Source organism: Equus caballus, chromosome 11 (genome assembly GCF_041296265.1).
Source record: "Equus caballus isolate H_3958 breed thoroughbred chromosome 11, TB-T2T, whole genome shotgun sequence".
Lineage (NCBI taxonomy): Eukaryota > Metazoa > Chordata > Mammalia > Perissodactyla > Equidae > Equus > Equus caballus.
The window spans coordinates 5586631-5611224 of record NC_091694.1 but is presented as its reverse complement, the minus strand read 5'-3'; the positions used below and the strand labels follow the sequence as shown (position 1 = coordinate 5611224).

The 24594-nt window shown below is 42.9% G+C and overlaps 1 long non-coding RNA gene across 1 annotated transcript; it reads left to right on the top strand.

The window, feature by feature from the left end:
- Positions 1-1379: 1379 nt before the first annotated feature.
- LOC102151101 (uncharacterized) lies at positions 1380-21271 on the top strand. The gene is made up of 6 exons (XR_287969.4): positions 1380-1566; positions 4421-4501; positions 14464-15291; positions 15857-15991; positions 20345-20396; positions 20507-21271. It is a non-coding gene; the product is annotated as an uncharacterized lncRNA (long non-coding RNA).
- Positions 21272-24594: the final 3323 nt, after the last annotated feature.

Sequence of the window (24594 nt, the reverse complement as noted above, 5' to 3'; positions counted from 1 at the left end):
AGGGTTTTCATGACCAACTTTTCCAGAGGTGGGAAGCTCTGCTGAAACCTGTCCACCATGGGTGACCCTGGTGGTATTTGAGATAGTGGTGGCATAGCTTTCAGCATCACAGCAACACACAGCTGCCACAGTATGATGACCCCCAGACAGGTGGTGTGGTTCCCTGACCTGGTGAGGAACCTGGGCCACAGCAGGCACTTTCTTAGCTACTCTCTTTTCTTTTCATCCGAGTTCTTGGTAGGGGAAGTCTGTGCTGTCTCCATTTCTCTCTTCGTCTGGTTTCTTCTCCTACTGCACCACTGAAACTGTCCCCACCGAGGCCACCAGGGGCCTTCATCATTCCCGGTGGAGCAGATGCTTTCCAGCACTAATTCTGCTGTGTCTGCCTCTGTATTTGAATTTGACAGTGTCCTCCTCAGGGCTGCTTTTAGGCTTTGTTATATCCGACATACGGCCACTGGCACAGGGCAGTTCCTGCTGACTCCATTTTCCAGTCTAAGAGTCGGGCTTTCCTGCTTCTTTGCTTGTCTCATAAATTTTTCTTGGAAACTGGACACTTTAGATAATGTATTGTAGCAACTCTTGGTCCTGGTTCACGGCACCCCCCTCCTCTGCCCCCCACTGCCCCAGGCTTGTTATTTGCTTGTATGTTTGGTGACTGGCTGGCTTATTTTGGTGAAGCCTTCCCTCCGCTCACTTGAAGTGTTAACCCCCTGGTGTTGCTCTGCAGGGAGCGTAGTTCAGGGTATGCCCACAGACGCCCTGGGATGGCAATGATTTGGGCTAGGCGCCCTTCATCTCTTTCCCTGACCACATCCAGCTATTAAGCTCCATTAATTGCCAGCTGATCGCTCTATTGTTTACAGCAAGGCTCAGGGGCATCAATGGCTCTACAGGCTTAGGCTCCTTTGAAGGAGTAGCCCCTGTAGTATTCTGACCTCAGGAGGGCTCCTCCCAGCTGACTCTTTCCCTGGTTCTCCCCTGCAAACTAGCCGGTTTACACTTTAGACTGCATCTTCGCCGGCTCTACCAACCTCCTCCAAGTTCCCTTTCACAAACTCCAGTTTTTGAGAGCAGCCTTAGGCTTGAACTTCTCCACCCTCTGTTGCAGATAGTCAGTTCCTTTGGAAAGAGTTTAGGACCTATCTGTTTTACAGCCTGCTTCTGTCCCGGGCAAAATCCCCCAGCCAGGGCTCTGGAGCTGGGCTGGGGACAATGGTGTGCTTCTTTCAGAGTGATAGCCCTGTTTAGGAGTTGAGCATGTGGTGGAAGGGAGGAATTAGCCTCAGGTCTTCTCAGCTTGCCTCTCCTGGTGTGAAACCAGCACTTTCTAACTCAGGTCAGGCATGATTGTGACATCATGCCGTGAGAGAGCCTCCACTGCGGAACAGGAGTCCCCACCTCTTGGCCATACTTGCCCGGAACTCAGCCTCAGCCACAGGTAGCTGGGGCAGCATGAGAAATGCTGATGTCCGGCTCCTCCCCGGAAGAAAGCCCCTCACGGGGAGCTGAGGGGAGAGTGAGCCCTGTGCTCTTGGCTGCAGTCTGGAGTGGACTTTTTTCTCGGTGAGCTGGGAGTAAGGAGAGAGGAAGCAGCCTTGGCTCAAATACCACAGACTCTTATCAAATTTTAGTAGATTTTCTTGAATAGATATTTCTTCATTTGCTGCATGCCCTTCGGACCATCTCCAGATATTTAAATGGTTGTCTTGTTAGACTTTTCTCCACTTTCACTGGAGAGTGGGTCTGTGGAGTGCCTGATGCCGTCACATTGGAAGTCCATCTCTTGCAGTGGGTTTTTTTTTTTAAAGCATTTGTAACTTTTATTTTTGTTTCTAAATATGTTCTTTTTTTTTTTTTCCTCCCCAAAGTCCCCCAGTACATGGTTGTATGTTCTAGTTGTAAGTCATTCTGTTTTTTCTATGCCGCCACAGCATGGCTTGATGAGTAGTGTGTAGGTCAACGCCCAGGATCGGAACCGGTGAACCAGGGGCTGCCAAAGCAGAGTGCGCAAACTTAACCACTCGGCCATGGGGCCGGGCCCTCCTGGAGTGGTTTTTAACTTACTGTTGGTTTCGCTACTGATTTGTTATTTTAAAATTCTATTGTTTGAAGCAGGGCAATATGAACTGGGCATTCAGTGAATCTAAGCAATTGTTAACTTTTTTAGGTGTGATAATAGTATTATGGTTATTATTTTAAAGAGTTCTTACCTATCAGTAATACATACTGAAGTATTTTGTCAACACAAATATCGAGAGCATGCTGAACTTAAGCACTATGCCACAGGGTGGCCCCAGGAATGTCCCTTTTATTTCTGTCATGAGATGCTTAGCTGGCACGGCAGGTGAGTGGTCACAAGGTGAGCACAGCTGGTGGGTATTAGTTTCCAGGAAGAGATGCTTATCCTTAAAGAAATGCCGACATGGGGGGAAGATCCCTATCTTTCAGGGCATCATTCCTGTCTTTGGGACATCGTAAATCTTTAAAGCAGTTGTATGATGCATGCTCAACAGGTCATGCACGTCAGGGCTTTCTGGAAAAAAAGTCAGGCCAAGTTAGTTTTGAACCAAATGGCTTCCTCATATACTCCAATATATACTATTGCTTTTGATTTATTCATCAATTCACATATGAAAAATGTGATGCATGGGATTTGTTAAAATAATCAAATCTGGGCTATAAGTGGGGAGGGGGTAGGGGATACAGATGGAGCAAAAATGGCTATGAGTTGATAATTATTACATTACTATAATAATAATTATTCGTTATTATTAATATAAGCTGCACGATGGGAGCCCATTACACTATTCTTTCTACATTTGTATGTATTTGAAATTTTCCATAATAAAAAGCTAACTTTTTTCCTCTTGTCTACATGAGAAGTATACTTCATTAGATTTTTTAGATATATAAGGTCGTCATTAAGTTGAATTAAAATCTTGAAGAGTAAAAACACATCCTTTTCACTTAAGGTGCACTGTGGATTATGGTTTTACAAAACTGAGAGATCAGAACTTAAAGTTCTCTATGTTCTGAGACAAGCTTGTGTAAGCATCTTTGTAAAAATATATTTTTACTAAAATCAGTTTATTTTTCAGTATCTGAAATGGCATGAATTTCAAGCAAGTTCCTAATCAAAACTTATTAGGTGTTCTAATTATGTGTCAGAGGCTGGTTTTGTCGTTTCAATCAAAATCATTTTTAGATGATTAGTGATTTTATGAAAAAAAAAGCCATGATGAAAATTGTTCCAGTTGTATTTCAAAAATTTGTCAAAAGACAAATTTCTGCACTGAATTGAAGCTGAATAGATACTGAGCTTGCAAAAAGAAAATACAGTTGATGACTAGATTTTGAATATCAGCTGGGGTGTTCTGGATCAGTTAGAATATGGATTAGCACTTGTGATGCAAACAATTAGCATCTAATGATTTTCAAGATTCAAAAGGCTTCTTTTTATATATTTTTTCCTATAGACCTATTAGTGGGAAGATTTTTTTCAACCTCTTAGAAATGTCAATTTCTTGAAAAAATGAATGTTATTTTGTCAGAAATGAAACACTAGTTCCAACAATAGATAATCTATTTGCCTATTTGTATCACACAGTGCAACTGATAAAATTTTGCACAATTATAATTGGTGCTGGTAACAGTAGGAAACAAAAATGTTAAAATTACGAAACTTAAAAGAATTTTATCATTAATCTCAATTGTGCTGCCATAATACATAATGTATTTCTTATAATCCATTCACTATTTCAAAATGAATTATTATTTTTCTGTCTATGATGCTTAAAACTGTCCACAGCAACTTTTTCAATTAGTTTGGATTCCAAATTGAACGCGTTTGCCATCTTGATCCTAAATATTTTTCAGATCTGTGCTCACTTCCACCCTACTTAAGCCTCCCAAATCCACTTAGGTTACAACTGTCTTCTAATTCACCTCCCTGCCTTCTACCTTGTCCTGTCAAATTCACCTTTCACTCCATTAGCTGCCAATGTGACTGATATAAAATGAAGATCTGACTGTATCTCTCTTCTGTTTAAAAATTTTCAGTGGGTCCATATTACCGACAAGAGTGAGAACACGTAACTAGGGAGGGAAGCCCTGCCCTCCAGGGTGAGAAATGCTGTGTCAGAAGTTAGTTAAAATATGACAGTTTAGGAGATCGCTAGATAATCCTAAATACAAATGTGGGCACTGAAACCACATGGCAATACTTCATTATAAGGGTCCAGATGACCAATAAGGTGTATATTAAACTTTTAAAAGAACATCATTAAAAATAAACGCACTGGACTAAACATTCCTTGTAGGCTTCTGGAGAAATATGACACACTGAACACATGCATCTAATTATGTTTCCTCCTGAAACCTCATTATGATGATAATAAAGGGATTTTTTTTTTTAAAGCATAAACCCACAAGGTTGAGGAGGAGAGGAGTAGAGATCACAGCAACGCAATTCTGGAAATGGAAAGCAGAAGGATAAGAGGTAAGTGATTTAGCATCTTGAGATAGCTGAATACTATGCTTTTAATGGGGAGTCAAGAACCAACCCGATTTATACTATAGAAACTTCAAAAGGGTTAGAGATTTTTGGCATTTTGTACCTCTGGAAATAGGATGAGGGGGTGAACTATAATAAGGACTGGTAGAAATCTGTTTAAGATGGTTCCTTTCCACACACTCTTCAGACACTTGACTGCCCCTCCCAACCTTGGCAAAAGACCAGAGGTGTTTTTTGTTTTTTGGGGTTTTTTCTGGAGTATTAAATAGAGTCTTGGTCTTGAGGATACCAGGTACAGTTGAAGATGTGGCACATTAAGGAAGTTAGGCATATTAAGGTAATGTATAAATTCTGAATGCTTCCAGAAAGGAGGGCAAATAAGATAAGCGGATGGAAAATAGGAGAAAAAATTTAAAAAAAATTATAGGGTAAATGTAGGAGCCCCAATGCCTAAATCATAGAAGTTCCGGAAAGAGAGAGAAAAATGGAAGGGTGCAAATCATCCAATGAAAATAATTCCATAAAATTTCCCAGCATTGAAGGACATAAGCTTTTATAATGAAAGGGCCCATGATGCCCAGAGAAGATTCCGTAAGATTCCAGAAAGACAAAAACAGGTCACATGAGAAAGATCAAGAATGGCTTTAGGTTTCTCAAATGCAAAAGTGGAGGCTAGAAAGCAACAGAGCAATGCTTTGAAACCATGAGAAAACATTATTTTCAATCGTGAATTCTATACCTAGCCAAACTATTGATGCAATGGAGGAATAAAGCTTTTTCAGCATTAACGTCTTCAAAACTTTACCTCTCTCCTACTCCTTTTCAAAAGGAAGCTACTAGAGAACTTTCTCTACTAGGAAGAAGAAGACATGGGCTAAAGAAAAGAGATTCAACACAGAAAAGAGTTGCTAGGATGACAGCAAAAACATGAACCAGGCGAAGAGGGCAACCAGGCCAGATTGCAGGAGCTCAGAAGCTCAGAGAAAGACTCATTCCTCAAAATGATGGAACTGATGGACTCTCTGGTGTAAATAAACAGCCTGAATAGATAATTAGGCAACTGGCCAAAAATTTGGGGTAGAATTGCTTATAACTATATGGAAAACAAAGCAAACCCCAGAATACAACAAGTATTAATGCTGGGGCAGAACGATGGAAGTTGTGCAACAAAGAAAAAGTAATTATAGTTTACAGCACAGCCCAGCTGTGGATAGCATTTCCATAACTGTAATAACGTGAACACTGAATTTGGAGCTAACCAAAATTACGATACAATTAGGTTGAGGGGTGGGAAGCATGCATGTAGGCAATGGGGCAGATGTGGGATAGGCAGCCAGATCCTCATCTTCCGTGTGCACGTCAGTGGGTAATGCCTAAAACCAAAAGCATAAGAAGCATCGATGTAAGCATGTAATTTAGAAGTTTGGAGGTAAATGCCAAAGGGCTCAGCTGGAAGACTTGAAAGTGGCTGCCTCCGGGCAAGAGGAAATAGCAGAGGGAGAGTGGCTGGGGACTACTGATTCTGGAAAACAAAATTCTCCCGGGGAATGTACAAGTTGAATTTTGTCCTCAGACCCAGTGCCTACAGAACTTGCCCGAGCTCTGATTCTTCTCCTTCCAGGCTGTCACTGGTCTGGACCTCGCTTACTGCTTTAGTAATGCTCCTGTCTTATATTTTCTGTGACAGCCTCACCTGTCTTCTTGTAGGCTTCATATATGCGTGTTGTTCTGGCACTGGCGCCCCTGCCTCTACCCGCCTCTTTGCCTGGCTTGCTGTTTTTCCCTCACTCCCTCCAACTCCCACCTGCCTCACCTTTTTTCTGCCTTCCTGTGGGCTATTTTATTTTCAGCATTCCATTTTTATCTATCTGTAGCAGTTTTGAGTGTATCTCTTTGTAGAGCTTTATATTATAGGCCTTTATATCTAGGTATTATATTATATATACGTAACTCGTTATAGTCTATTGCTTTCCACATTTGACCAGTTTGAGTGACGTGTACAAACCTTACCTCTATTTAGACCCCATTATCCTTTCCCATTTATGATACAATTGTCTTCAATATTTCCTCTACATACATTTAGAACCACATCAGACTACAATTTTTGCTTTAATCAACATAATTTGGAAAACTCAAGAAGAGAAGGATAGTCTATTATGTTTACTCATATTTTGACGCTTTCCATTGTTCGTTCTTCATTCCACGTTCCATCTTTCCTTCTTTTATCATTTCCTTTCTGTTTGGAGAACTTCCTGTAGCCATTCCTTCGGGGTAGTTCTGCTGGTGAGGAATCCTCTTAGCTTTCCTCATCAGGTCTGAACTGTACTCTGTTACTCTGTTACTTTGGTCAGTCTATCCTCGTGCCAATAGCATGTGGCCTTAAGTTCTGTAGCTCTGTAAACGTCTGGATACCAGGTAGTGTGAGGCCTCCAACTTCGTGGTGTTCCTTCTTGGTTTTTCTTGGCCTTTTGCATTTCCGCATGCACTTTAGAATCAGCTGTTGATTTCTACAAAAATGCCCTGGGATTTGAGAGCACCTGAAATCTGTAGATTTATTTGGGTAGATGTGATGTCTTAACAATATTGAATCTTCCAATTCACCAATGCTGTATATCGTTCCAGCTGTTTGGCTTCTTCAATTTCTCAATAATGTTTCATAGTTTTCAGTATAGAGAGGTGCACATTTCCCCTTAGATTTATTCATAGGTGTTTGGTGCTTTTTGATGTTATTATAAATAATGTTGTTTTAAAATTTCCTTTCTTATTTGTTTGTTACTGACATATGGAAACACAATAGTCTGTTTAATTGACTTTGCATCTAGAGAAGTTGCTAAGTTCACTTAGAAAACATAATAGCTTATAGATTATTTTGGATTTTTTATGTGTGTAATCGTGTCACTAGGCAATGATGACTTTCCAGTTCTTATGCATTTTATATCTTTTTCCTGCCTTATTGTGGTGGCTAGAATACCCATTTTAATGTTGAATAGTAATAGTGATAGCTGGCATCTTTATCTTTTTTGCAATCTCAGGGGGAAAGTTTTCAATATTTTGCCATATCAGGATGATATTTGTTGCCAACTTAATTTTTTTGGTAGCTGTTCTTTATCAGGTTAAAGAAGCTCCCTTCTATTCCTATGTTCCTAGTTTCCTAAAAATTTTGCAAATCATAAATAGGGGTTGAATTTCATCAAATGCATTTCCTGCACCAATTGAGATAATCATATTAATTTTCTCTTTCTCCTCAGTTAATGTGAATTACATTGCTTTTAGCTATTCCGTATTTTTAAATTGAGGAGTAATTTACATACAGTGAAATACATAGGGCTTAGTGTACAGTTCAATGAATTCTGATAATTGCATCACCCATGTAACTCACACCCCAACAAAGTATAGACATTTCCAATACCCAAGAAAGTTTCCTTATTACCTTTCCAGTCGATCCGCCATTCCCTCTAGAGACGATCACTACTATTCTGATTTCTTTCAGTATAAATTAGCTTTGATTTTCTCAAACTTCATAAAAATATAATCATAGAGTATGTATTCTTTGTGATTGTGTGCATTGTAAGTATTTATTATTCATTTTATGAATATACCACACATTTTTTATCCATTCTCTTGTTGGTGGACATTCGGGTAGTTCTGGTTTCTGGCTGTTGCGACTGATTCTGCTCCGAATATTGTTGTGCAAGTCTTTTCATGTACACGTTTTTATTTCTCTTGGGTGAATGTCTAGAGGTTGAATTGCTGTGTCATGAGGAAGTATATCTTTAACTTTAGAAGAAAACATCTGACTATTTCCAAAACAGGTTCGAATTTGTCTATTTCTCTCTTCTTTTAAAGACTAGCACCTGAGCTAACATCTGTTGCCAATCTTCTCTTTTCTTCTTCTTCTTCTTCTTCTCCCCATGGCCCCCTGGCACACTTTGTATATTCTAGTTGTAGGTCCTTCTGGTTGTGGCATGTGGGACGCCACCCCAGCATGGCCTGATGAGCGGTGCCATGTCCACGCCCAGGATCTGAACCAGCAAAACCCCAGACCAGTGAAGCAGAACGTGTGAACTTAACCGCTCGGCCACGGGGTCGGCCCCATCTCTTCAGTTTTGTCAGTTCTTGCTTCATGTAATTTGAAGCTCTGTTATTAGTTGTGTATGCATTTAGGATTGTTCTAATTTATCGATGTATTAATCATCTTATCATTACAAAATGTCCTTGTCTATTTCTGATTGTATTCCTGTCTTGAAGTCTATCTTCTTTGATATTAATATAACCGCTCCAGCTTTTTTATCATTAGTGTTTGCATGGTGTAATTCTTTTCCATTCTTTTACTTTTAATCTATCTTCGTCGTTATATTTAATGTACATCTCTTGTAAACAGCATATGGTTGGTTTTGCTTCTTTGTCCAGCCTCATGACCTCTGTCTTTTAGAGTATTTAGTACATTTACATGTAATGTAATTATTGATATGATTGGGTTATGCGCACCATATCACTGCATGTTTTCTATTAGTCTCATCTGTTTTTTGTTCTTTTTTTTCTCATGTTCTATTTTATCTCCTCTATTGGCGTATTAGCTATATTTATTTGAGTTATTTTTTAAATGGTTATTCTAAGGTTTACACTATTCATCTTTAGCTTATCATAGTCTACTTTCAAATAATAGCATACTATTTCACTTATAATGTAAAAACTGTGTACTTCCATTTCCCCTTCCCATCCTTTGTGCTAATATTATTGTATTTTATTTCTACATATGTTAAACATCCTACAACTCACTGACATTATTTTTCCTTTAAAGTCACTTATCTTTTAAAAACATTGAGAAATGAGAGAAAATTATGTTACATTTATCATTTCCAGAAGTCTTCCTTTCTTCGTAGATCCGAGTTTCCACCTGCTATCATTTCCTTCAGCCTTAAGAACTTCCTCTAACATTTCTTGTAGTGCGGGTCTGCTGGCCAGGGATTTTTTAGTTGCGTGATGTCTGGTAGATGTTCAGCTCCCAGATTCCTGGTAATTATTCTTTCTCTGGTGGTTTTCCTTTGCTTGGCTTTGTGGAGACTTGCCCTCCACTTGCTCAAGTGGGTATTCAGCCCCAGACTTGAGAGGAGCCCTGTCCAGATTTCTGCCTCCTTTCCTGCTCAACTCCTTGTCTCCAGTACCCTGGCCTTTTCTTTCTTTTTGGCTTCTCAAGGTTATTACTCTGCGAATGAAAAGCTTGCAAGTCAGCAGAGCCTGACTCTAGTCACTCTGATATGGTGATTCCATGGAAATTCTTAATGTTATCCAATATCTGTCCTAGTCATTCACAGACTGAGGTGTCCTTGAAATGGTGGATGTTTGTGGTATGTATGTCTGCCTGTGTTTTAGTGGATACATACCGTGTACATTCTTCCTTTCCCTTTCTGTCTTACGACCTATCTTTACTCTTTCCTATCCATCCAAGTTTATATACGACCCAGAACAAAATATGTTACCATTTATCTATACTCTAAAAAATCATAAAAGGGAATCAAAATACTGATAGAGAATTTACAATAATAATTTATGTTTAGAATGAGAGGCACTTCAAAGTCCTAATGTGCAGCCTGAGTTCTTGGAGAGTTTAAATCGTGTCAAGACTGCTTTACTATTCTGTACACCTTGCTGTATTCAAATTTGTTAACTGCTGTTTAATGTTCAACATAAAGCAATGCCCTCAAAAACTTTCCCTTGGGTTGTAGATGGACTTCAATTCTGCGTCTGTGTTTCTGAACTGAGGTGGTAGAGTAATCGATTCCCATAAGAGCAGGCATGGGAGCAGCCCATCTTCTTCTCTTTGCTTTTCTTTTTAACAGTAGCGAGCCCCTGGTGTGTTTCTATGTCGTTGAGCGTCCCTGTGATGCAGATACAGGTCCATATGCAGAAACAGGGCCTTTGCAAGTTCACAATTGAAATCTGCTCATCTATGGAAAATAAAGCCACTGTTAAAAGTGTCCTTTACATTGTAAATCTGCAAATCTGAAATTAATTTTCTTAATTTAAAAACAGACCTATCTTGGAGCCAACCCCGTGGCATAGTGGTTAAATTCGGCATGCTCTGCTTTGCAGCACAGGTTCACAGGTTTGGATCCCAGGCACGGACCTACACCACTTGTCAGCCATGCTGTGGTGGCAACCCACATACAAATTAGAGGAAGACTGGCACAGATATTAGCTCAGGGCTAATCTTCCTCAAGCAAAAAAAAGAGGAAGATTTACAACAGATGTTAACTCAGGGTGAAATTTCCTCAGAAAAAAAAGTCTATCTTGTCCACTGTAGCAAATGTACTGCTCTGGTGGGGGATGTTGATAATGGCCGGGGCTGTGCGTGTGCGGGGGCAGTAGGTATGCGGGAAATCTTTGTACCTTCCTCTCAATTTTGCTGTGATCCTAAAACTGCTCTAAAAACATAAAGTCTTAAAAACGAACAAATCTACTGGGCCAATACTGAGCAGAAAAACAATAAAATCCACATGTAAAGGAAATTCGCCAGGTATTTATCTAGGATCCAAACACCTGATTATTTTGCGATTGTCAAGTACATAGCAGGAAAGGTCTCCCTCCTATCGTGGAAGCTAAAGGACGGACGGCCCTCTCCCCACTCACAGGCAGCTGGAGCACAAGCACAGGCGGAGAGTATGTCCCCCAAATGCTCCTCCTGGGAATTTGTGTCATGAAAGACTGAGACAGAAGTGTAGGAATAAACAAGGATTTCTTGCAAGTGATGCAGTGGGTGGATCCAAGTTCACTGGAGTGTTGGCAAATACCTGGTGGCAGCGACACAGTGGCATCCCCGATGGATAGTTCCAGTGGCAAGATCTTGGATGTAGTCTTTGCTGCCTGGTCATATGGTTGCCTATTTTGATTTAATTTTATACCTTGTGAGAGCTCTGTCTGAGAATTGGCCTCAAAAAAAGATGACATAAATGAGATTTTGTGTGTGTGTACACATCAGGGTGTGGCGAGCAAAGTGCAAACCAGTGACCTTCAGTGGGTACCCGAGAACTGCACACACCTGCCCCACCCTCCCGTCTGCTCTGGCTGGGTCCTTTTGGGGCACCCCCTGGGCTGCACTTTCTCCCAGAGTGCAAGATCAGGCAAGCTCTCCTCTTTGCTGCTGGTCCCTGGTGACAGTCCCCCACCTGAGCACCAAAACAAATCAAGTCCTTACCTGCTTCCTTCCCCAGAGAACCCTGGAGCTCAGATGTCCTTGCCAAGCCCCGCCTGCTGGCCTCCCTGGCTGCGGTGTTACTTCAGAGAGGTAGCTGGGGAGAGAGAGAGGCAGGGATGTGTGCTCCAGCCACTATCCGCCCAAATCCCTGAGTGTGGCCCCCTTGGACTAGACAAGGAAGGAGAGAGGAATACCAAGGACACTTCCAGATGCCTGTGAGGCAGACGTGCAAAAGGCAGCGGGGCAGAAAGCTCTAGAGAGTAGGTTGCAAAGCCCTCAGTCTCAGCTACCCTGTTTACCGACAACTGTGGACTGGGACGAGTTCCTTAAACTCTCTCTGCCTCAGTGTCCTCATCTGTAACATGGGAATGATAAAAGTGTAACTTCCTAAGGATCGCCACGCTCATGAAATGTGCCTGCCTCAGTTCTGGAAACATAGGAAGCACTTTACAAATATTGGCTGTTACGGCACCGTGCAGACTGAAATGTGATGTGTGGCGACAGACACTGGACCGTGAGAAAGACCGGGCTCTTTCTGGTGAAGCGTTGTATCTGCCCACACGGCCACCGGATACGTTGCTGGCAGAGGTGCCTGCAAAAGTCCTCTGGTCCTGAAATGCACACACTCCCACCAACAAGAGGTTGAGTCTATTTCCCCACCCCTTAACTCTGGACTGGCCTTGTGACTTTCTCTGGCCAACAGAATGTGGCCAAAATGGCACTGTGTGCCTGCTGACCATCGACCTCGAGCGGCCTTGTAGCTTCGCTCTTGTTCTCTTGGAACCCTTGGCCACCACGTCTGGGTTAGAGCTTGTCTAGCCTCCTGGAGGATGAGTGGCTGCGTGGGGGAGAATCGAGGCACCCAGGTGAGCACCAGCGTGAACCGCCAGCCAGGAGAGCGAGGCCATCTTGGAGCACGTCTTTGGGGTAGAGCTGCTTGGACCCTGGAGCCCCAGGAGCAGCGGCGCTGCTGTCTGGGCTTCAGCAGAGGGCTCAGGGCAGGGTGTCTGTTCACCCCTTGCCCACACATGTGGAAACCGTTATTTCCTACGGTATCTCTTCTCAGATCCCAGACACCGGGCCTGGTCGCTGAGGAAATGCGAAGCTCTAAGCAGCCGAAAGAGAGGGGCTCGTTGAGGAGGATCGTGCCTCCAGAAGGAGGACGACCCAGTTCACCCACTGAGGCGGAAGGAGGGAAGGGCCAGAGGGGAACATTAACCAAACGGTAACAAGAGTCTCTCAAGGAACTTCTATCAGAACATTTAAAAACTGCTCTGGGACCAAAAAAAAAAAACAAAACAAAACCAAAAACCATGATTTTTAAATTAAAAAATTCATTAGACAGCCTGAAAAAGAGGGTAGTTTTTGTTGAAATCCAAATCATTGATGCACAGGGCAAAAACAAATTTTTTTAAGATGTAAATTAGAAAACAAACAAGAGACTTGGAGGATGCATCTCAAGGAGAGAAGGCAGCACGAGGAGAAGATGAAGAAAAGACACATTAATAGGCAAAAGATCTTCCTCCTGTGACCAAAAGAGAATTGGGTTTGCAGGTCAGAGGGACTCATGGACGCCCAGGTAGGACTCCCTCTGAACAGTTGGCCTCCGGGCCTATCCTGGTGAAACTTGGGAATTCCAAGGAGAAAGAAGCTTGGCAAGAACAGGTCACTTAGAAAGGAAAGAGAGGGCCCAGCCGGTGGCATAGCAGTTAAGTTTGTGTCCTCTGCTTTGGCGGCCCGGAGTTCTCTGGTTCGGATCCCTGGTGCGGACATGGCACCGCCTATCAAGCCATGCTGTGGCAGGCGTCCCACGTATAAAGTAGAGGAAGATGGGCATGGATGTTAGCTCAGGGCCAATCTTCCTCAAAAAAATAAAAAAGAAAGGGAAGAGAGTTAGCCTAATGTTGGATTCTTTTTAGTTTCCAGCACTGGAGGCTAGAAGACAATAGGGCAGGGGAAAGAGGTTCCTGTAAGCTGGGTGGCTGTGTTTATAGATTCATAAATTCCCCCAGGGAGAGGTGACGCGTGTCTCTACACCCAGCCAAGTACTGTGATTATGGACGCTGCTCTGTTTGTTGAAATGGTGTCCATCTAAGTCAGAAACCTACGTATTCTCTCGCCCCAAACACCTTTCTCGCCAAGCCTCCCTTTAGAATCCTAATCACATCGCCTGAGATGGTTTGCCCCGTTTCATTAGGCCCTAACTCTGAGACACTGATAATCGTTGCAATTTTCTGACTCCCCAAAATAGCAAGCAGTGCTGGGTCAATACGCTGCGTCTGTGGGAGAGGAGCTCCCGCACGGCGTGGGTTTGGCTGTGCCAAGAGCTTTTCTTTCCTTTACCCTCACACTCAGGAGGAGCGTGGTGCCCACACGACGTGAAAGGACCTGTAGGGCCATGTTTCCTCCTGCGCTCGAGCGCAGCTCGTGGTGGAAACTCATGCATCACCCTGGGCGTGCTGTTTGCTTTGAGATCTTGAGGCAGCTAGTGCATGTGTGCGTGTGTGCGCGTGCGGGCGTGCGTGTGTGAAGGGCAGGGCAAGGCCTCTGGTTTCCTGGCTGCCAGGTAGCCAGCACACTGCTGCTCTGTGCGCCTGCCCAGAACATGATAATCCAGAGAAGCCTGTGTTTTAGCACAAACCAATTTGCAAACAATTTTGTGGATAAGTGTAAGTCGTCAGGCTTAGTGAGGTATACTTTTCTCCTTCTGCAGACATAAGTGTCTGACTTCAGCCTTTCCTTTCTATGCCAGTCAACAGGATGTGTGAGGACTGCCACGACAGCAGAGTGAACACGCCAGCATCCTCTCCTAAGTAAACTTCAGACTTCCATTACTAACACCAACATCCGTCCTGCTGCTTAATCCTCTTAATCCCTCTAACGCACTCACGACCCGGGGACAACTTTTGCATGCTGTTACCTGCTCTCATTTTCATACACTTCAAAAAACCCCAAATGATGCCTGATTACCAAAAGAGCAAGAACAAAATCTGCTGACCGAGAAGCAGCTGGGAGAACAGCGGTGGACAAAGCAGAAAACCGCGAGCAGTGTTAGCCGCACTTCAACATTTTCAATCCTCTCCATCTGCCGACTTAGAAACATGAGCCCCAGGAATGTGAAAAATGAGGAACAATGTTAATTAAAGGCAGATGGATTAGCAATAGTGGGGACCTGATCAGTGACTCCTGAAAGGAGGGAGGAAAAGAGAGAGACCGGGATTAATGAAAGACAAATGATGCTGCAACCTTGAACGGAGGATCATGGCTCCACCCGTTGGTCAAGTCCTCTATTCCTGGCCCCTGCTTTGAATCCTTACAAGTTCACTCCTGGTGGGAAGAGCCTTAGGGTTTGGAAGCTTGAACTTGCCCTTGGAGTTCTTGGTCCAAGCTGGAATGGGTCAAGGAAAAGGGTGGGAGCTATTTAGTATGACAACTTCTCTCACTGAACTGTGTGTTCCTGTCAAAATTTCATTTCAAATTTATGAGAGAACTAGGCTTCCAAGAAAACGAGTTCAAAATGTATATCTGGTCGAGAGTGTTTACAGCAAGAAAGAATGACTCGATACTGTTGTGAAGCCAGGTATAAGGAAGGAATGTCTGGTGAAATGCATTAGGCTTACTCCCTGGTGGGTTAAGACCACCTAGAAAGGCTTCTCTTAGACTGGCTTCCCAGAAGCGGAGCCTGACGCAGGGATCTGGAGGCATGTGGCCACTGGAGGGCTCTTCAGAAAATACATGTAAGGCAGAGAGGACAGGGACAACCAAGATGAGATCTCAGGTGAAGTCTAGCCTTGGGGATTCAAGTGGAGATCACACCACAGAATGGTCCTGACCTAAGGCAAGAGGGTGGGCTCTCGCACCCCTTTGGTGAGGCATCGGCTTCCAGGCGTGGGGGCGGGGTGGAGTGCCCCAAGATTGTCAGGGCGAGGGGCTCCCATCAGCCAAGGGCAGTCCCCCAGAGAGGGGCACAGGTGTCAGCCAATAGCTTGGGGACCGTTGCATTGGCCCATGACAGGGATTTGGGTGGGTCCCCCTGCAATAGTCTGTTACTCCTGGCGAGCCAGACTCTGCCTCTGATAGCCTATCAGGAGACTGCACAACTCTAGCGCCAGAAATGCCAGCTGAGCGACTTCACCTTTCTTCAGGCGAGAGACAGCTATCTTTCTGAGAAGCGTGTGTCTTATCCCTTCTCCTGCTGCGTGCTTCTTGGACAGTGTCCCGGGAGGGGCTCGAATTGTCCCCCAGTTACACCATTTGCTCTTCTCTGGCGATGATTTTTGGTAAGCCTCTGAAGGAGAAGTTTGTAAAAATGACTCTAATCGATGAATGCTAAGTGATATATATCTATATATATATATTTTCCCACCCGCAATGTAGGATAATCTTTAGATGTGTCTAGTGATGTGTGATGAGGGTGGAGGAACTCCATTCTCTGCATCTTTACTAGAATGGGTCTTAGAGCATTTTTAAAGGTTCTCCTTATTTCCCAGGAAGATAGATAACATTTTTATTGAATCCTTTAAGGAGTACAATTCAGTGGATTTTACTATATGGTTTGGCATATTCACAAAATTGTTAAATTTTCCTATATATTTACTATATTAGAAAAACCCAATTTTTTTGTGGTGAACATGATGTAATGTATACAGAATTCGAAATATGATGTACATCTGAAAAAAAGAAAAATTAAAAAAAAGAAAAGAAAAAAGAAAAACCCAGTCAACCTCTGCGTGTCTCCTTTACCTTCGATACCAAGCAATGGGCTGGCTCTGCTCGCCGAGATCTGAGCAAATTAATCACGAGTTAGAGACGGAGAAAGGAAGTTTAATTAGATTAGCCTGCAAATTGGAAGACAGGTGACTAATGTCTCAAAAACTCGTCATTACAGATTAGAGAATCTTGAGGCAGCTATACAGGGAAAATGGGAGTAAGGAGGGGGTTTCCTTCAGCCGTGACGGTCTCCAGGGTCTTTTATGGTTCCAGTCTTCTGTCAACTGTGATGGACCCCTTGTAAGTATGTTTCCTGCCTGTAGTTAGCCTTTTCCCGGAGAGAAACTCATAGAACAAAGTTTTAATTTATCAAGCCATCGAGGAGTACGTGCATAAGTGGAGGCCGTAAATTAGGAGAGCAGGTGAAGTTTTTAGAGTGTGTGCAGAGCAGCGAGTAGTCACACGGAGGAGGGGCTGGGGCCGTTTAGCGAAACAAGATGGCCTCACTTTTGCGCACTTACACTTTCACACAGAACACTTCACTTCTGACACTTCTGGTCACCAAACGTGGCGGGGTTTTCCCCACACCGAGCAATTCTGCTACACCAGCTGAGTGTCCTGCAATTTAACTCAATTCTGACATTATCTACCTGGAGGTAGCGGCAGATCCCACAGGTTAAGGGCTCAGTCCCACCAGACTCCTCCCAGCTCACTTCAATGCCAATCGCAAGTCGAGGTTGTCACCTGTGCTTCGGACTGATCGGCTATAAATCTGAGGTTCCCATGACTCCCTCCTCAGGTGTGATTAATTTGTTAGAATGGCTCACAGAACTCAAGGAAATGCTTATTATCGCCAGTTTATTAAAGGATATGATAAAGGATGCAGAGGAGCGGCCAGATTAAGAGATATGCAGGGTGAGGTCTGGGAGGGTCCCAAGCACAGGAGCTTCCATCCCCTTGGAGTTGGGGTGTCACCCTCCTGGTGTGTGGATGTGCTCACCCTCTGGAAGCTCTCGCAACCCCATCCTATTGGTACTCTATGGAGGCTTCCTCACACAGGCTTGGTCAGTTATCAACTCTGTTTCCAGCCCTTCTGCCCTCTTTGGAGGATAGCAGTGGGGCTGAAATTTCCAAGCCTCTAATCACGGCTTGGTCTTTCTGGTGACCAGCCCCATCCAGGAGCCCACTCAAAGTCACCTCCTTAGAACAAAAGATGCTCCTGTCACCCAGGAAATTCCAAGGGACATAAGAGCTTGGAGTCAGGAACCAGGGGCAGAGGCCAAACGTTAGAACAAAAGATGCTCCTCGTGCTCTCATTACTTACAAGATTACAAGGGAGCCCCGTGCCAGGGACCGGAGGCAGAGACCAAAACATATTTTCTATTATCTCACATTCACCAATTTCTTTACTCGCCACTCCTTCTCACTTTTCAGACCTTGTTAGGATCATTTTCTTTCTTCCAGAAATGCATTCTGTGGAAGTTCTTATAGTGAATTTCCTGTGAGCGGTAAACACAGCTTTTAGATATCTGACAATATCGTGGGGTCAGCCTGTTCTTAATAGTTTTCCTGGGTACACAGGTCCAGGTCGTCTTCTCTGGGCGTTTTGAAGATGTGATTCTACTGCCTTCCAACTTGTGTTATTACTGTTGAGAAGTCGGCTATCAATCTATAAGTCCTTTGCGGGTGTTTTGTATTTTTCTCTCTGGCTACTTTTAAGATCTTTTCTTTGCCTTTGGTGCTGTGCAGGTCACCACAGTGTGTCTAAGCGTGGATTTCTTTTTCATTTATCCTGCTTAGTATGTGTGCTTCCTGTGCTGCAGATTCAGATCGTCTGTCACATGTCGAGGATGGTCAGCCTTTGTCTCCTATAAGATTATCTTAACTCCATTCTCTTTCTTTTGTTTTCTTCTGAGACTCTGTTTAGGCTTATAGTAGCTTTTTTATTCCGTCTTCTATATTCTTTAACCTCTCTTCTCTCTTTTTTTTTCTTGTTCTTCTCCCCAAAGCCCCCGGTACACACTTGTATAACCTGGTGGTGAGTGCCTCTGGTGGTGCTATGTGGGACACTGCCCCAGCGTGGCCTGATAAACGGTGCCATGTCTGCACCTGGGATCTGAACCAGCAAAACCCCAGGCCACCGAAGTGGAGCCCACGAACTGAACCACTTGGCCACAGGGCCAGCCCCTAACCTCTCTTAATTTCAATGTCCTTATATCTCTGTTTGTCTACTCTGGGAAATTTCTTCAGCTCTCTCTCTCAGTTCACTAATTCACTCTTCTCTTCAACTGTGTAGAATCTGTTGTCTCACTCATTCACTGAGGGTTTTTCCCCCCAACAATCATATTCCCTTATTTCTAGAAGTTCCATTTAGTTCTTAATCAGCTCAGTCTGATCGTTTCTATAGTCTCTCATTTACTCATTTGTGGAACTGCATTTTGTTTTGGTTTTTTTGAGGAAGATTAGCCCTGAGCTAACATCTGCCACCAATCCTCCTCCTCTTTTTGCTAAGGAAGACTGGCCCTGAGCTAACATCCGTGCCCATCTTCCTCTACTTTATACGTGGGGCACCTGCCACGGCATGGCTTGCTAAGCGGTGGGTAGGCCCACACCCAAGATCCAAACCAGTGAACCCCGGGCTGCCGAAGTGGAACATGTGAACTTAACCACTGTGCCACTGGGCTGGCCCGGGGAATTGCATCTTTAATTCCTTTAAAGATTTCACACATCTGTACCCTATAGTTTGTATCTGATTACTCCCGTATCTGAAACCCTCGGGGGATGGGGACTCAGGTTTTGCTGATCTTCATGGAAGGGAATCCTGGGGCCTAAAGTGGAGTCATCTCCTTCCCGAGAGGATTTCCATTGGCTCCGCTGGCAGCCAGGGAGCTCTGCAGACTTTCTTCTCCTTCTAGGGTCTCAGCTAACATGAAAGCACCAGGTTCAGCCCCTCCCAGGACTCAGTCTTTCTGTAGATTGCAGTCCTGATATTGACATTTGCCCTCAAAACAAGTCTGTATTTCTTGAGGGCCGGATGCTTCCCTTTCCTAGCTCTGGTTCAGCTGAGATTTGGGGGAGGAGGGGGAGAAGGGTGGGTAGCACAGGAATGGAGATCTCCCTTACTAAGAGCCCAGCGATGCATTTCAAAGACTTCTATTCTCCAGGATATAATTGTTTTGTTGTAGGAGGGCCCTATCCTGCCCATAGAGGAAATCCTGTACCTTTAAAATCCTTGCTTTTATTTATTTTTAATTTTGAAACAATTTCCTATTTACAGAGAAGTTGCAAGAATAGTACAAAGAACTCTCATACTCACTTCATCCGGATTCTCCAGGTGTTAATATTTTGCCACATTTCCTTTATCATTCTCTTTCCTGCATGATTTTCCCTGAACAATTTTTAAGTCAAGTTGCAGACATAATGCCCCTTCATTCCTAAATACTTCAGTCTGTATTTGCCAAGAACAAGGATATTCTCTTATACAACCACAACACAATTATTTTAAAAATCAGGTGATTAGCATTGGCATAATAATATTGTCTAATTTACAGGTTTTATTCATATTTGCCAATTGTCCCAATAGTTTTTAGTAGCGAGTAAAATACAATAAAAATCCAGTCCAGGGTCCATTCCAAGATAACACACTGCATTTAGTCCTCATGGCTCTTGGTCTCTCTCAGTCTTGAGCAGTTTCTCAGTCTGTCTTTGCTTTTCATGACTCTAGCATCTTTTAAGATAACAGGTCAATCGTTCTCTAGAATATTCCTCAATCTGGGTTCTTTTGAGATTTCCTTGGGATTGGATAGAAGTTATTACGCCTTTTCAGCAGGAATTCCACAAAAGTGACGTCGTGTCCTTCTCAGAAGCGCGTGATGTTGGTTTGCTCCGTTGCTAATGATGTTGGTTTTGATCCCTTGGTACAGGTGGAGTCTAGCAGCCTTCTCCACTGCAAAGCACTAGTTTGCCCTTTAACCGGTAGGTATTTTGTGGGAGATAGTTTGAGACTATGTAGATATCTTATTCCCCATCAGACTTTCATTAGTTTCAGCATCCATTAATGATCTTGCTTGAATCTATAAATACAGATCTTCCTCGACTTAAATGGAGTTACGTCCCAATGAAGCCATCGTAACTTGAAAATATCGTAAGCTGAAATGCATTTAACATGTGCAAACCACCGAGCGCCACAGCTTAGCCCAGCCTGCCTTAAATGTGCTCAGAACCCTTACGTTAGTCTGCAGTTGGGCAAAGTCACCTAACACAAAGTCTATTTTATGATCGTGTGCTGAACGTCTCATGTAATTCACTGATTACTGGACTGAAAGTGAGAAACAGAATGGTCGTGTGGGTGCAGAATGGTTGTCAGTGTATGGGTTGTTTACCCTCGTGATCGCGTGGCTGACGGGGAGCTGCGGGTGCTGCTGCCGCCCAGCATCACGAGAGAGGATCCGACGGCAGATCGCTAGCCCTGGAAAAGATCGAAACGCAAAAAGCGAAGCACGATTTCTACTGAATGCCACTTCTAATGAAGTGGGACCACTGGAAGTCGGGGACCAGCTGTATGACGTTCGTCAAACAGCGATTTTCTAACTTCGTTCCATTTACAATTATTTGGTAGTATTCCACTATGAGAAAAAGCATTTCTTCCTCCCCACAGTACGGACTCATGGATTCCCGTTACAGTCGATGTGATGAAATTCGTTACTATCATTATTTATTTTCATTCTCAAATCGTCCTGTATTTAGCCAGCGGGAGCTCCTTCGAGAAGGCTGGCTTCTATGTTCTTCTGATGTGTCTCCCGTTTCTTAAGTGCTTCCTTACTTCCTGGGTTAATAAAATATTCCAGGTGCATCTTGTCCCTTCCTTACCCTAGCCCTGGAATCAGCCGTTTCTCCAAAAAGCCCTGGTTCCTTATAGAGGAAAATGGTATTTAGGAACCGTGTAGTACCAAGATCTGGGCACCATATGTGGTCATTGTTACTGGAGTTTCATTACTTCTAGGCCCTAATAGTTGACAGAGCTAATAAATATATGTATGTGTGCACATACACACATACACACACACCCTTACAGGTAACTCTGTCTCTGTCTCTCTGTCTACCTAAATTTCAGGTTCATACTGATGCCTCCAGTCCCAGTCCAACACCAGAAGGCTCCTTGTTCATTCCAGTCTTGCGTCTTTCCATATTTGCAACTTTCTTTTCTGATGAGAAAATTGGTTCCCATTATCCTTAATATATTTGCTTACTTGCTTAATCCTATAATGCACTGAAAGTGGTTTCAGAACTACTAAGCCACAGCACACATGAAACCAACCTACCGATTAGACCCAGTGTTTGTTTGCAATTCTTTCTGTCTTTATTCTGAAGATGTTATAGTTGAAAGGTAGCTTTGCCCCTTCTGTGTGGTTATGAATAACATTTTAATATGGGTAGGTTCATTTGTTTCTCTTTGTATTCCATTTTAGCGTTTTTCCCCCATCTTTATTGATTTTATTTTTTTTTAGTATATCAGGAACAAAGGCAAAATTATGCAAAAAGGGTATTCACAGAAGCGTCACTCCCTCCCACCATCCTTTCCTACCCTCTCATCCCCTCCGCCCTGTTTCTCTTCACCCCCCTTAGGTAACCAATCTCTCTACTTTTGGGTATCTTTTCCTCATATTTCTTTTTGCAAAAATAAGCGGATACATGTATATTTTCTTATTTCTTCTTCTTTCCTACATAAAAGGTATAAATACTATAAAAACTCTTTTGTGTCTACTTTTTTAAACTTTCAACTATGTCAATTCATGTGGATCCTCCCTATTCTATTTCAGCCGCGCAATACTCCACTGTGAGCTGCACCATTCCTTATATTTACATCCCTCAAGTTTCCTATATTCTGCAATTTCAAACAGAACTGTCCTGAATAACCTTGAGCACATTTACTTTTGTGTTGTTGGAGATGCACCTTCAGGGTCAATTCCTAGAGAAGGGGTTTTTTGGGCAAGAGATAAGCATGCAGGTGGTTTTGGTTGGTGGTGCCGAATTCCCCCACAAGGGCTGGGTCCCTTGGCATTCCCGCTAGTTACTCATACAAGTTCCTGTCTCCTACAGCCTTGCCAATAAAATGGTTGTCAAGCTGCTTAATTTTTGCCAATCTGATAGGTGAAAAATGGTGTCTTAGAGTAATTTCAATTTGTATTTCTCTTACTATGAGTCAAGTTGAACATTTTTTCACACAGTTAAGGGTCGTTTTTATATCTTTTTTAAGAGCCTTGCTTTTCGTGTTTTGTGCCCATTGGGTTTTGGGTCTTACGTCCTTCCATTTTTATGAGTCCTTTATGTATATATTAGAGATATTAACCCTTTATCTATGATATATGTGGCAAATATTTTTTCCCAATTTTTTATTTGGCTTTTAGGCTTATGGTGATTTTTTGCCACACAAAATTTTATTATTTTTATGTAGTCGAATTTATCAATCTTTTATTGCCTCTGGATTTTGAGTCATATACAGAACTTTTTCCTACACTCTAGTCAAAGAGGTATTCACCTCTAAATTCTTAGTTCTCTTATCATTTCATTTTTCACATTCAGAGCTCTGAGCCATCTGGAGTTTATTCTTGGTTATGTAAGTTATAGATCCGGGCTGATCTCTTTCCACATGGCTATCTGGCTGTCTGAGCACCATTAGCCGCAAGGTCGTCTGACCCAGTGACCCAGTGATTTCTGTGTGTACCTGGGTAGACTTCCGGACTTTCTCTTCCACTCCGCTGGTCATCTGTCTATTCGTGCAGTGGTCCCACACTGTTTCAATAATAGAGACTTTATAGTATGTCTCAATGCTTGGTAGAGCTAGACATTCATCATGGCTTTCCTTTTTCAGGTTTTCCCAGTTAGTCTTACATGTTTATTTTTCCATACGAATTTTAGTATCTGTTTAGGATCTAGAAAAAATGTTTTGGTATTTTTATTGGCATTGCCTTGTATTTATCCATTTTCTTGGGGAGAACTAACAAATTGATTACACTGAGTCGTCCTTTACAAGGACAAAAGATGACTCTCCATTTGTCCAAAACTACTTTTGTGCCTTTCAGGAAGATTTTAATGTTTTCCTCATACAGATTTTGAACATTTCTTGTTAAATTTATTGCAAAATATTTTGTTTTCATTGATGCTATTGTAAGCGAGTTTTCTCCGCATTACTGTATCCTCTCCCTGGCTATTTTTGATGTTTATGAAGGCTATTGATTTCTGTATGCTCATTTTATACCCTGCTACCTTACTATATCGATAATACATAGTGTATTCTTTCATATACTATCGTATCATCTGCACAGGGATTCTTTTCTAATTCGTATGCCTCTAACTGATTTCTCTTTTCTGGTTCTTTTGACTGACACCTCCAGGACCATTTTGGACCCAGATAACTGAGGCTCAGCCTTCATGTTTGGGTGGCCTGAACTGAAGTCGGAGGAGGCGGATTTGGGGGTCCTCTGCTGATAGTAATGATCCTAACGGGATACTAAAATTCGTAGGTAAGAATGAACGTGTAAAAATAGCTAGCAAAACCTGAAAAAGGAAAGCTGGGCACCACGATGCCGCCACCTGCTGCTCGGAGCTGGTACTGCACCCTTTCTGAGCAACGCAAATCCGGACCTATCGGTATTAATTAGCTTTTGAATCCCGAGCATTAGGTCTAAAAGGAAATTTGCTTTTTTTTTTTTTTTTTTTGCCTTCCATGCCCTCACCGAGGGTCTTTATTCTGTTAGCACCTTCAGAGTTCAGAGTTCAAATCCTGGAGACAGAACTCAAAGGGGTAAGGTGAACTGAACCGTCTTTGGCTGAGCCCAAATTCTCATCGTGGGGTTTGAGAAAATGCAGATTGATGGGAGGATAGAAGAGTAAAAGCAGGAGGAAAACGAATTCCTTGTTGCATCAGGCTTTTGACATACAGCACTTTAAAAAATCTTTATGAAGTGAATACCCCAAAAGTCATTTTACAGATGAGAAAGTGGTGGCCTAAGGCAATATTGAAGGATAATTTTTTTGTTTTCTGGTGAGGAACATTGTCGCTGAGCTGACAGCTGACGTCTGTGACAGTCTTCCTCTGTTTTGTATGTGGGACACTGCCACAGCCTGGCTTGGTGAGCGATGTGTAGGTCTGTGCCCAGAATCCAAACCCTTG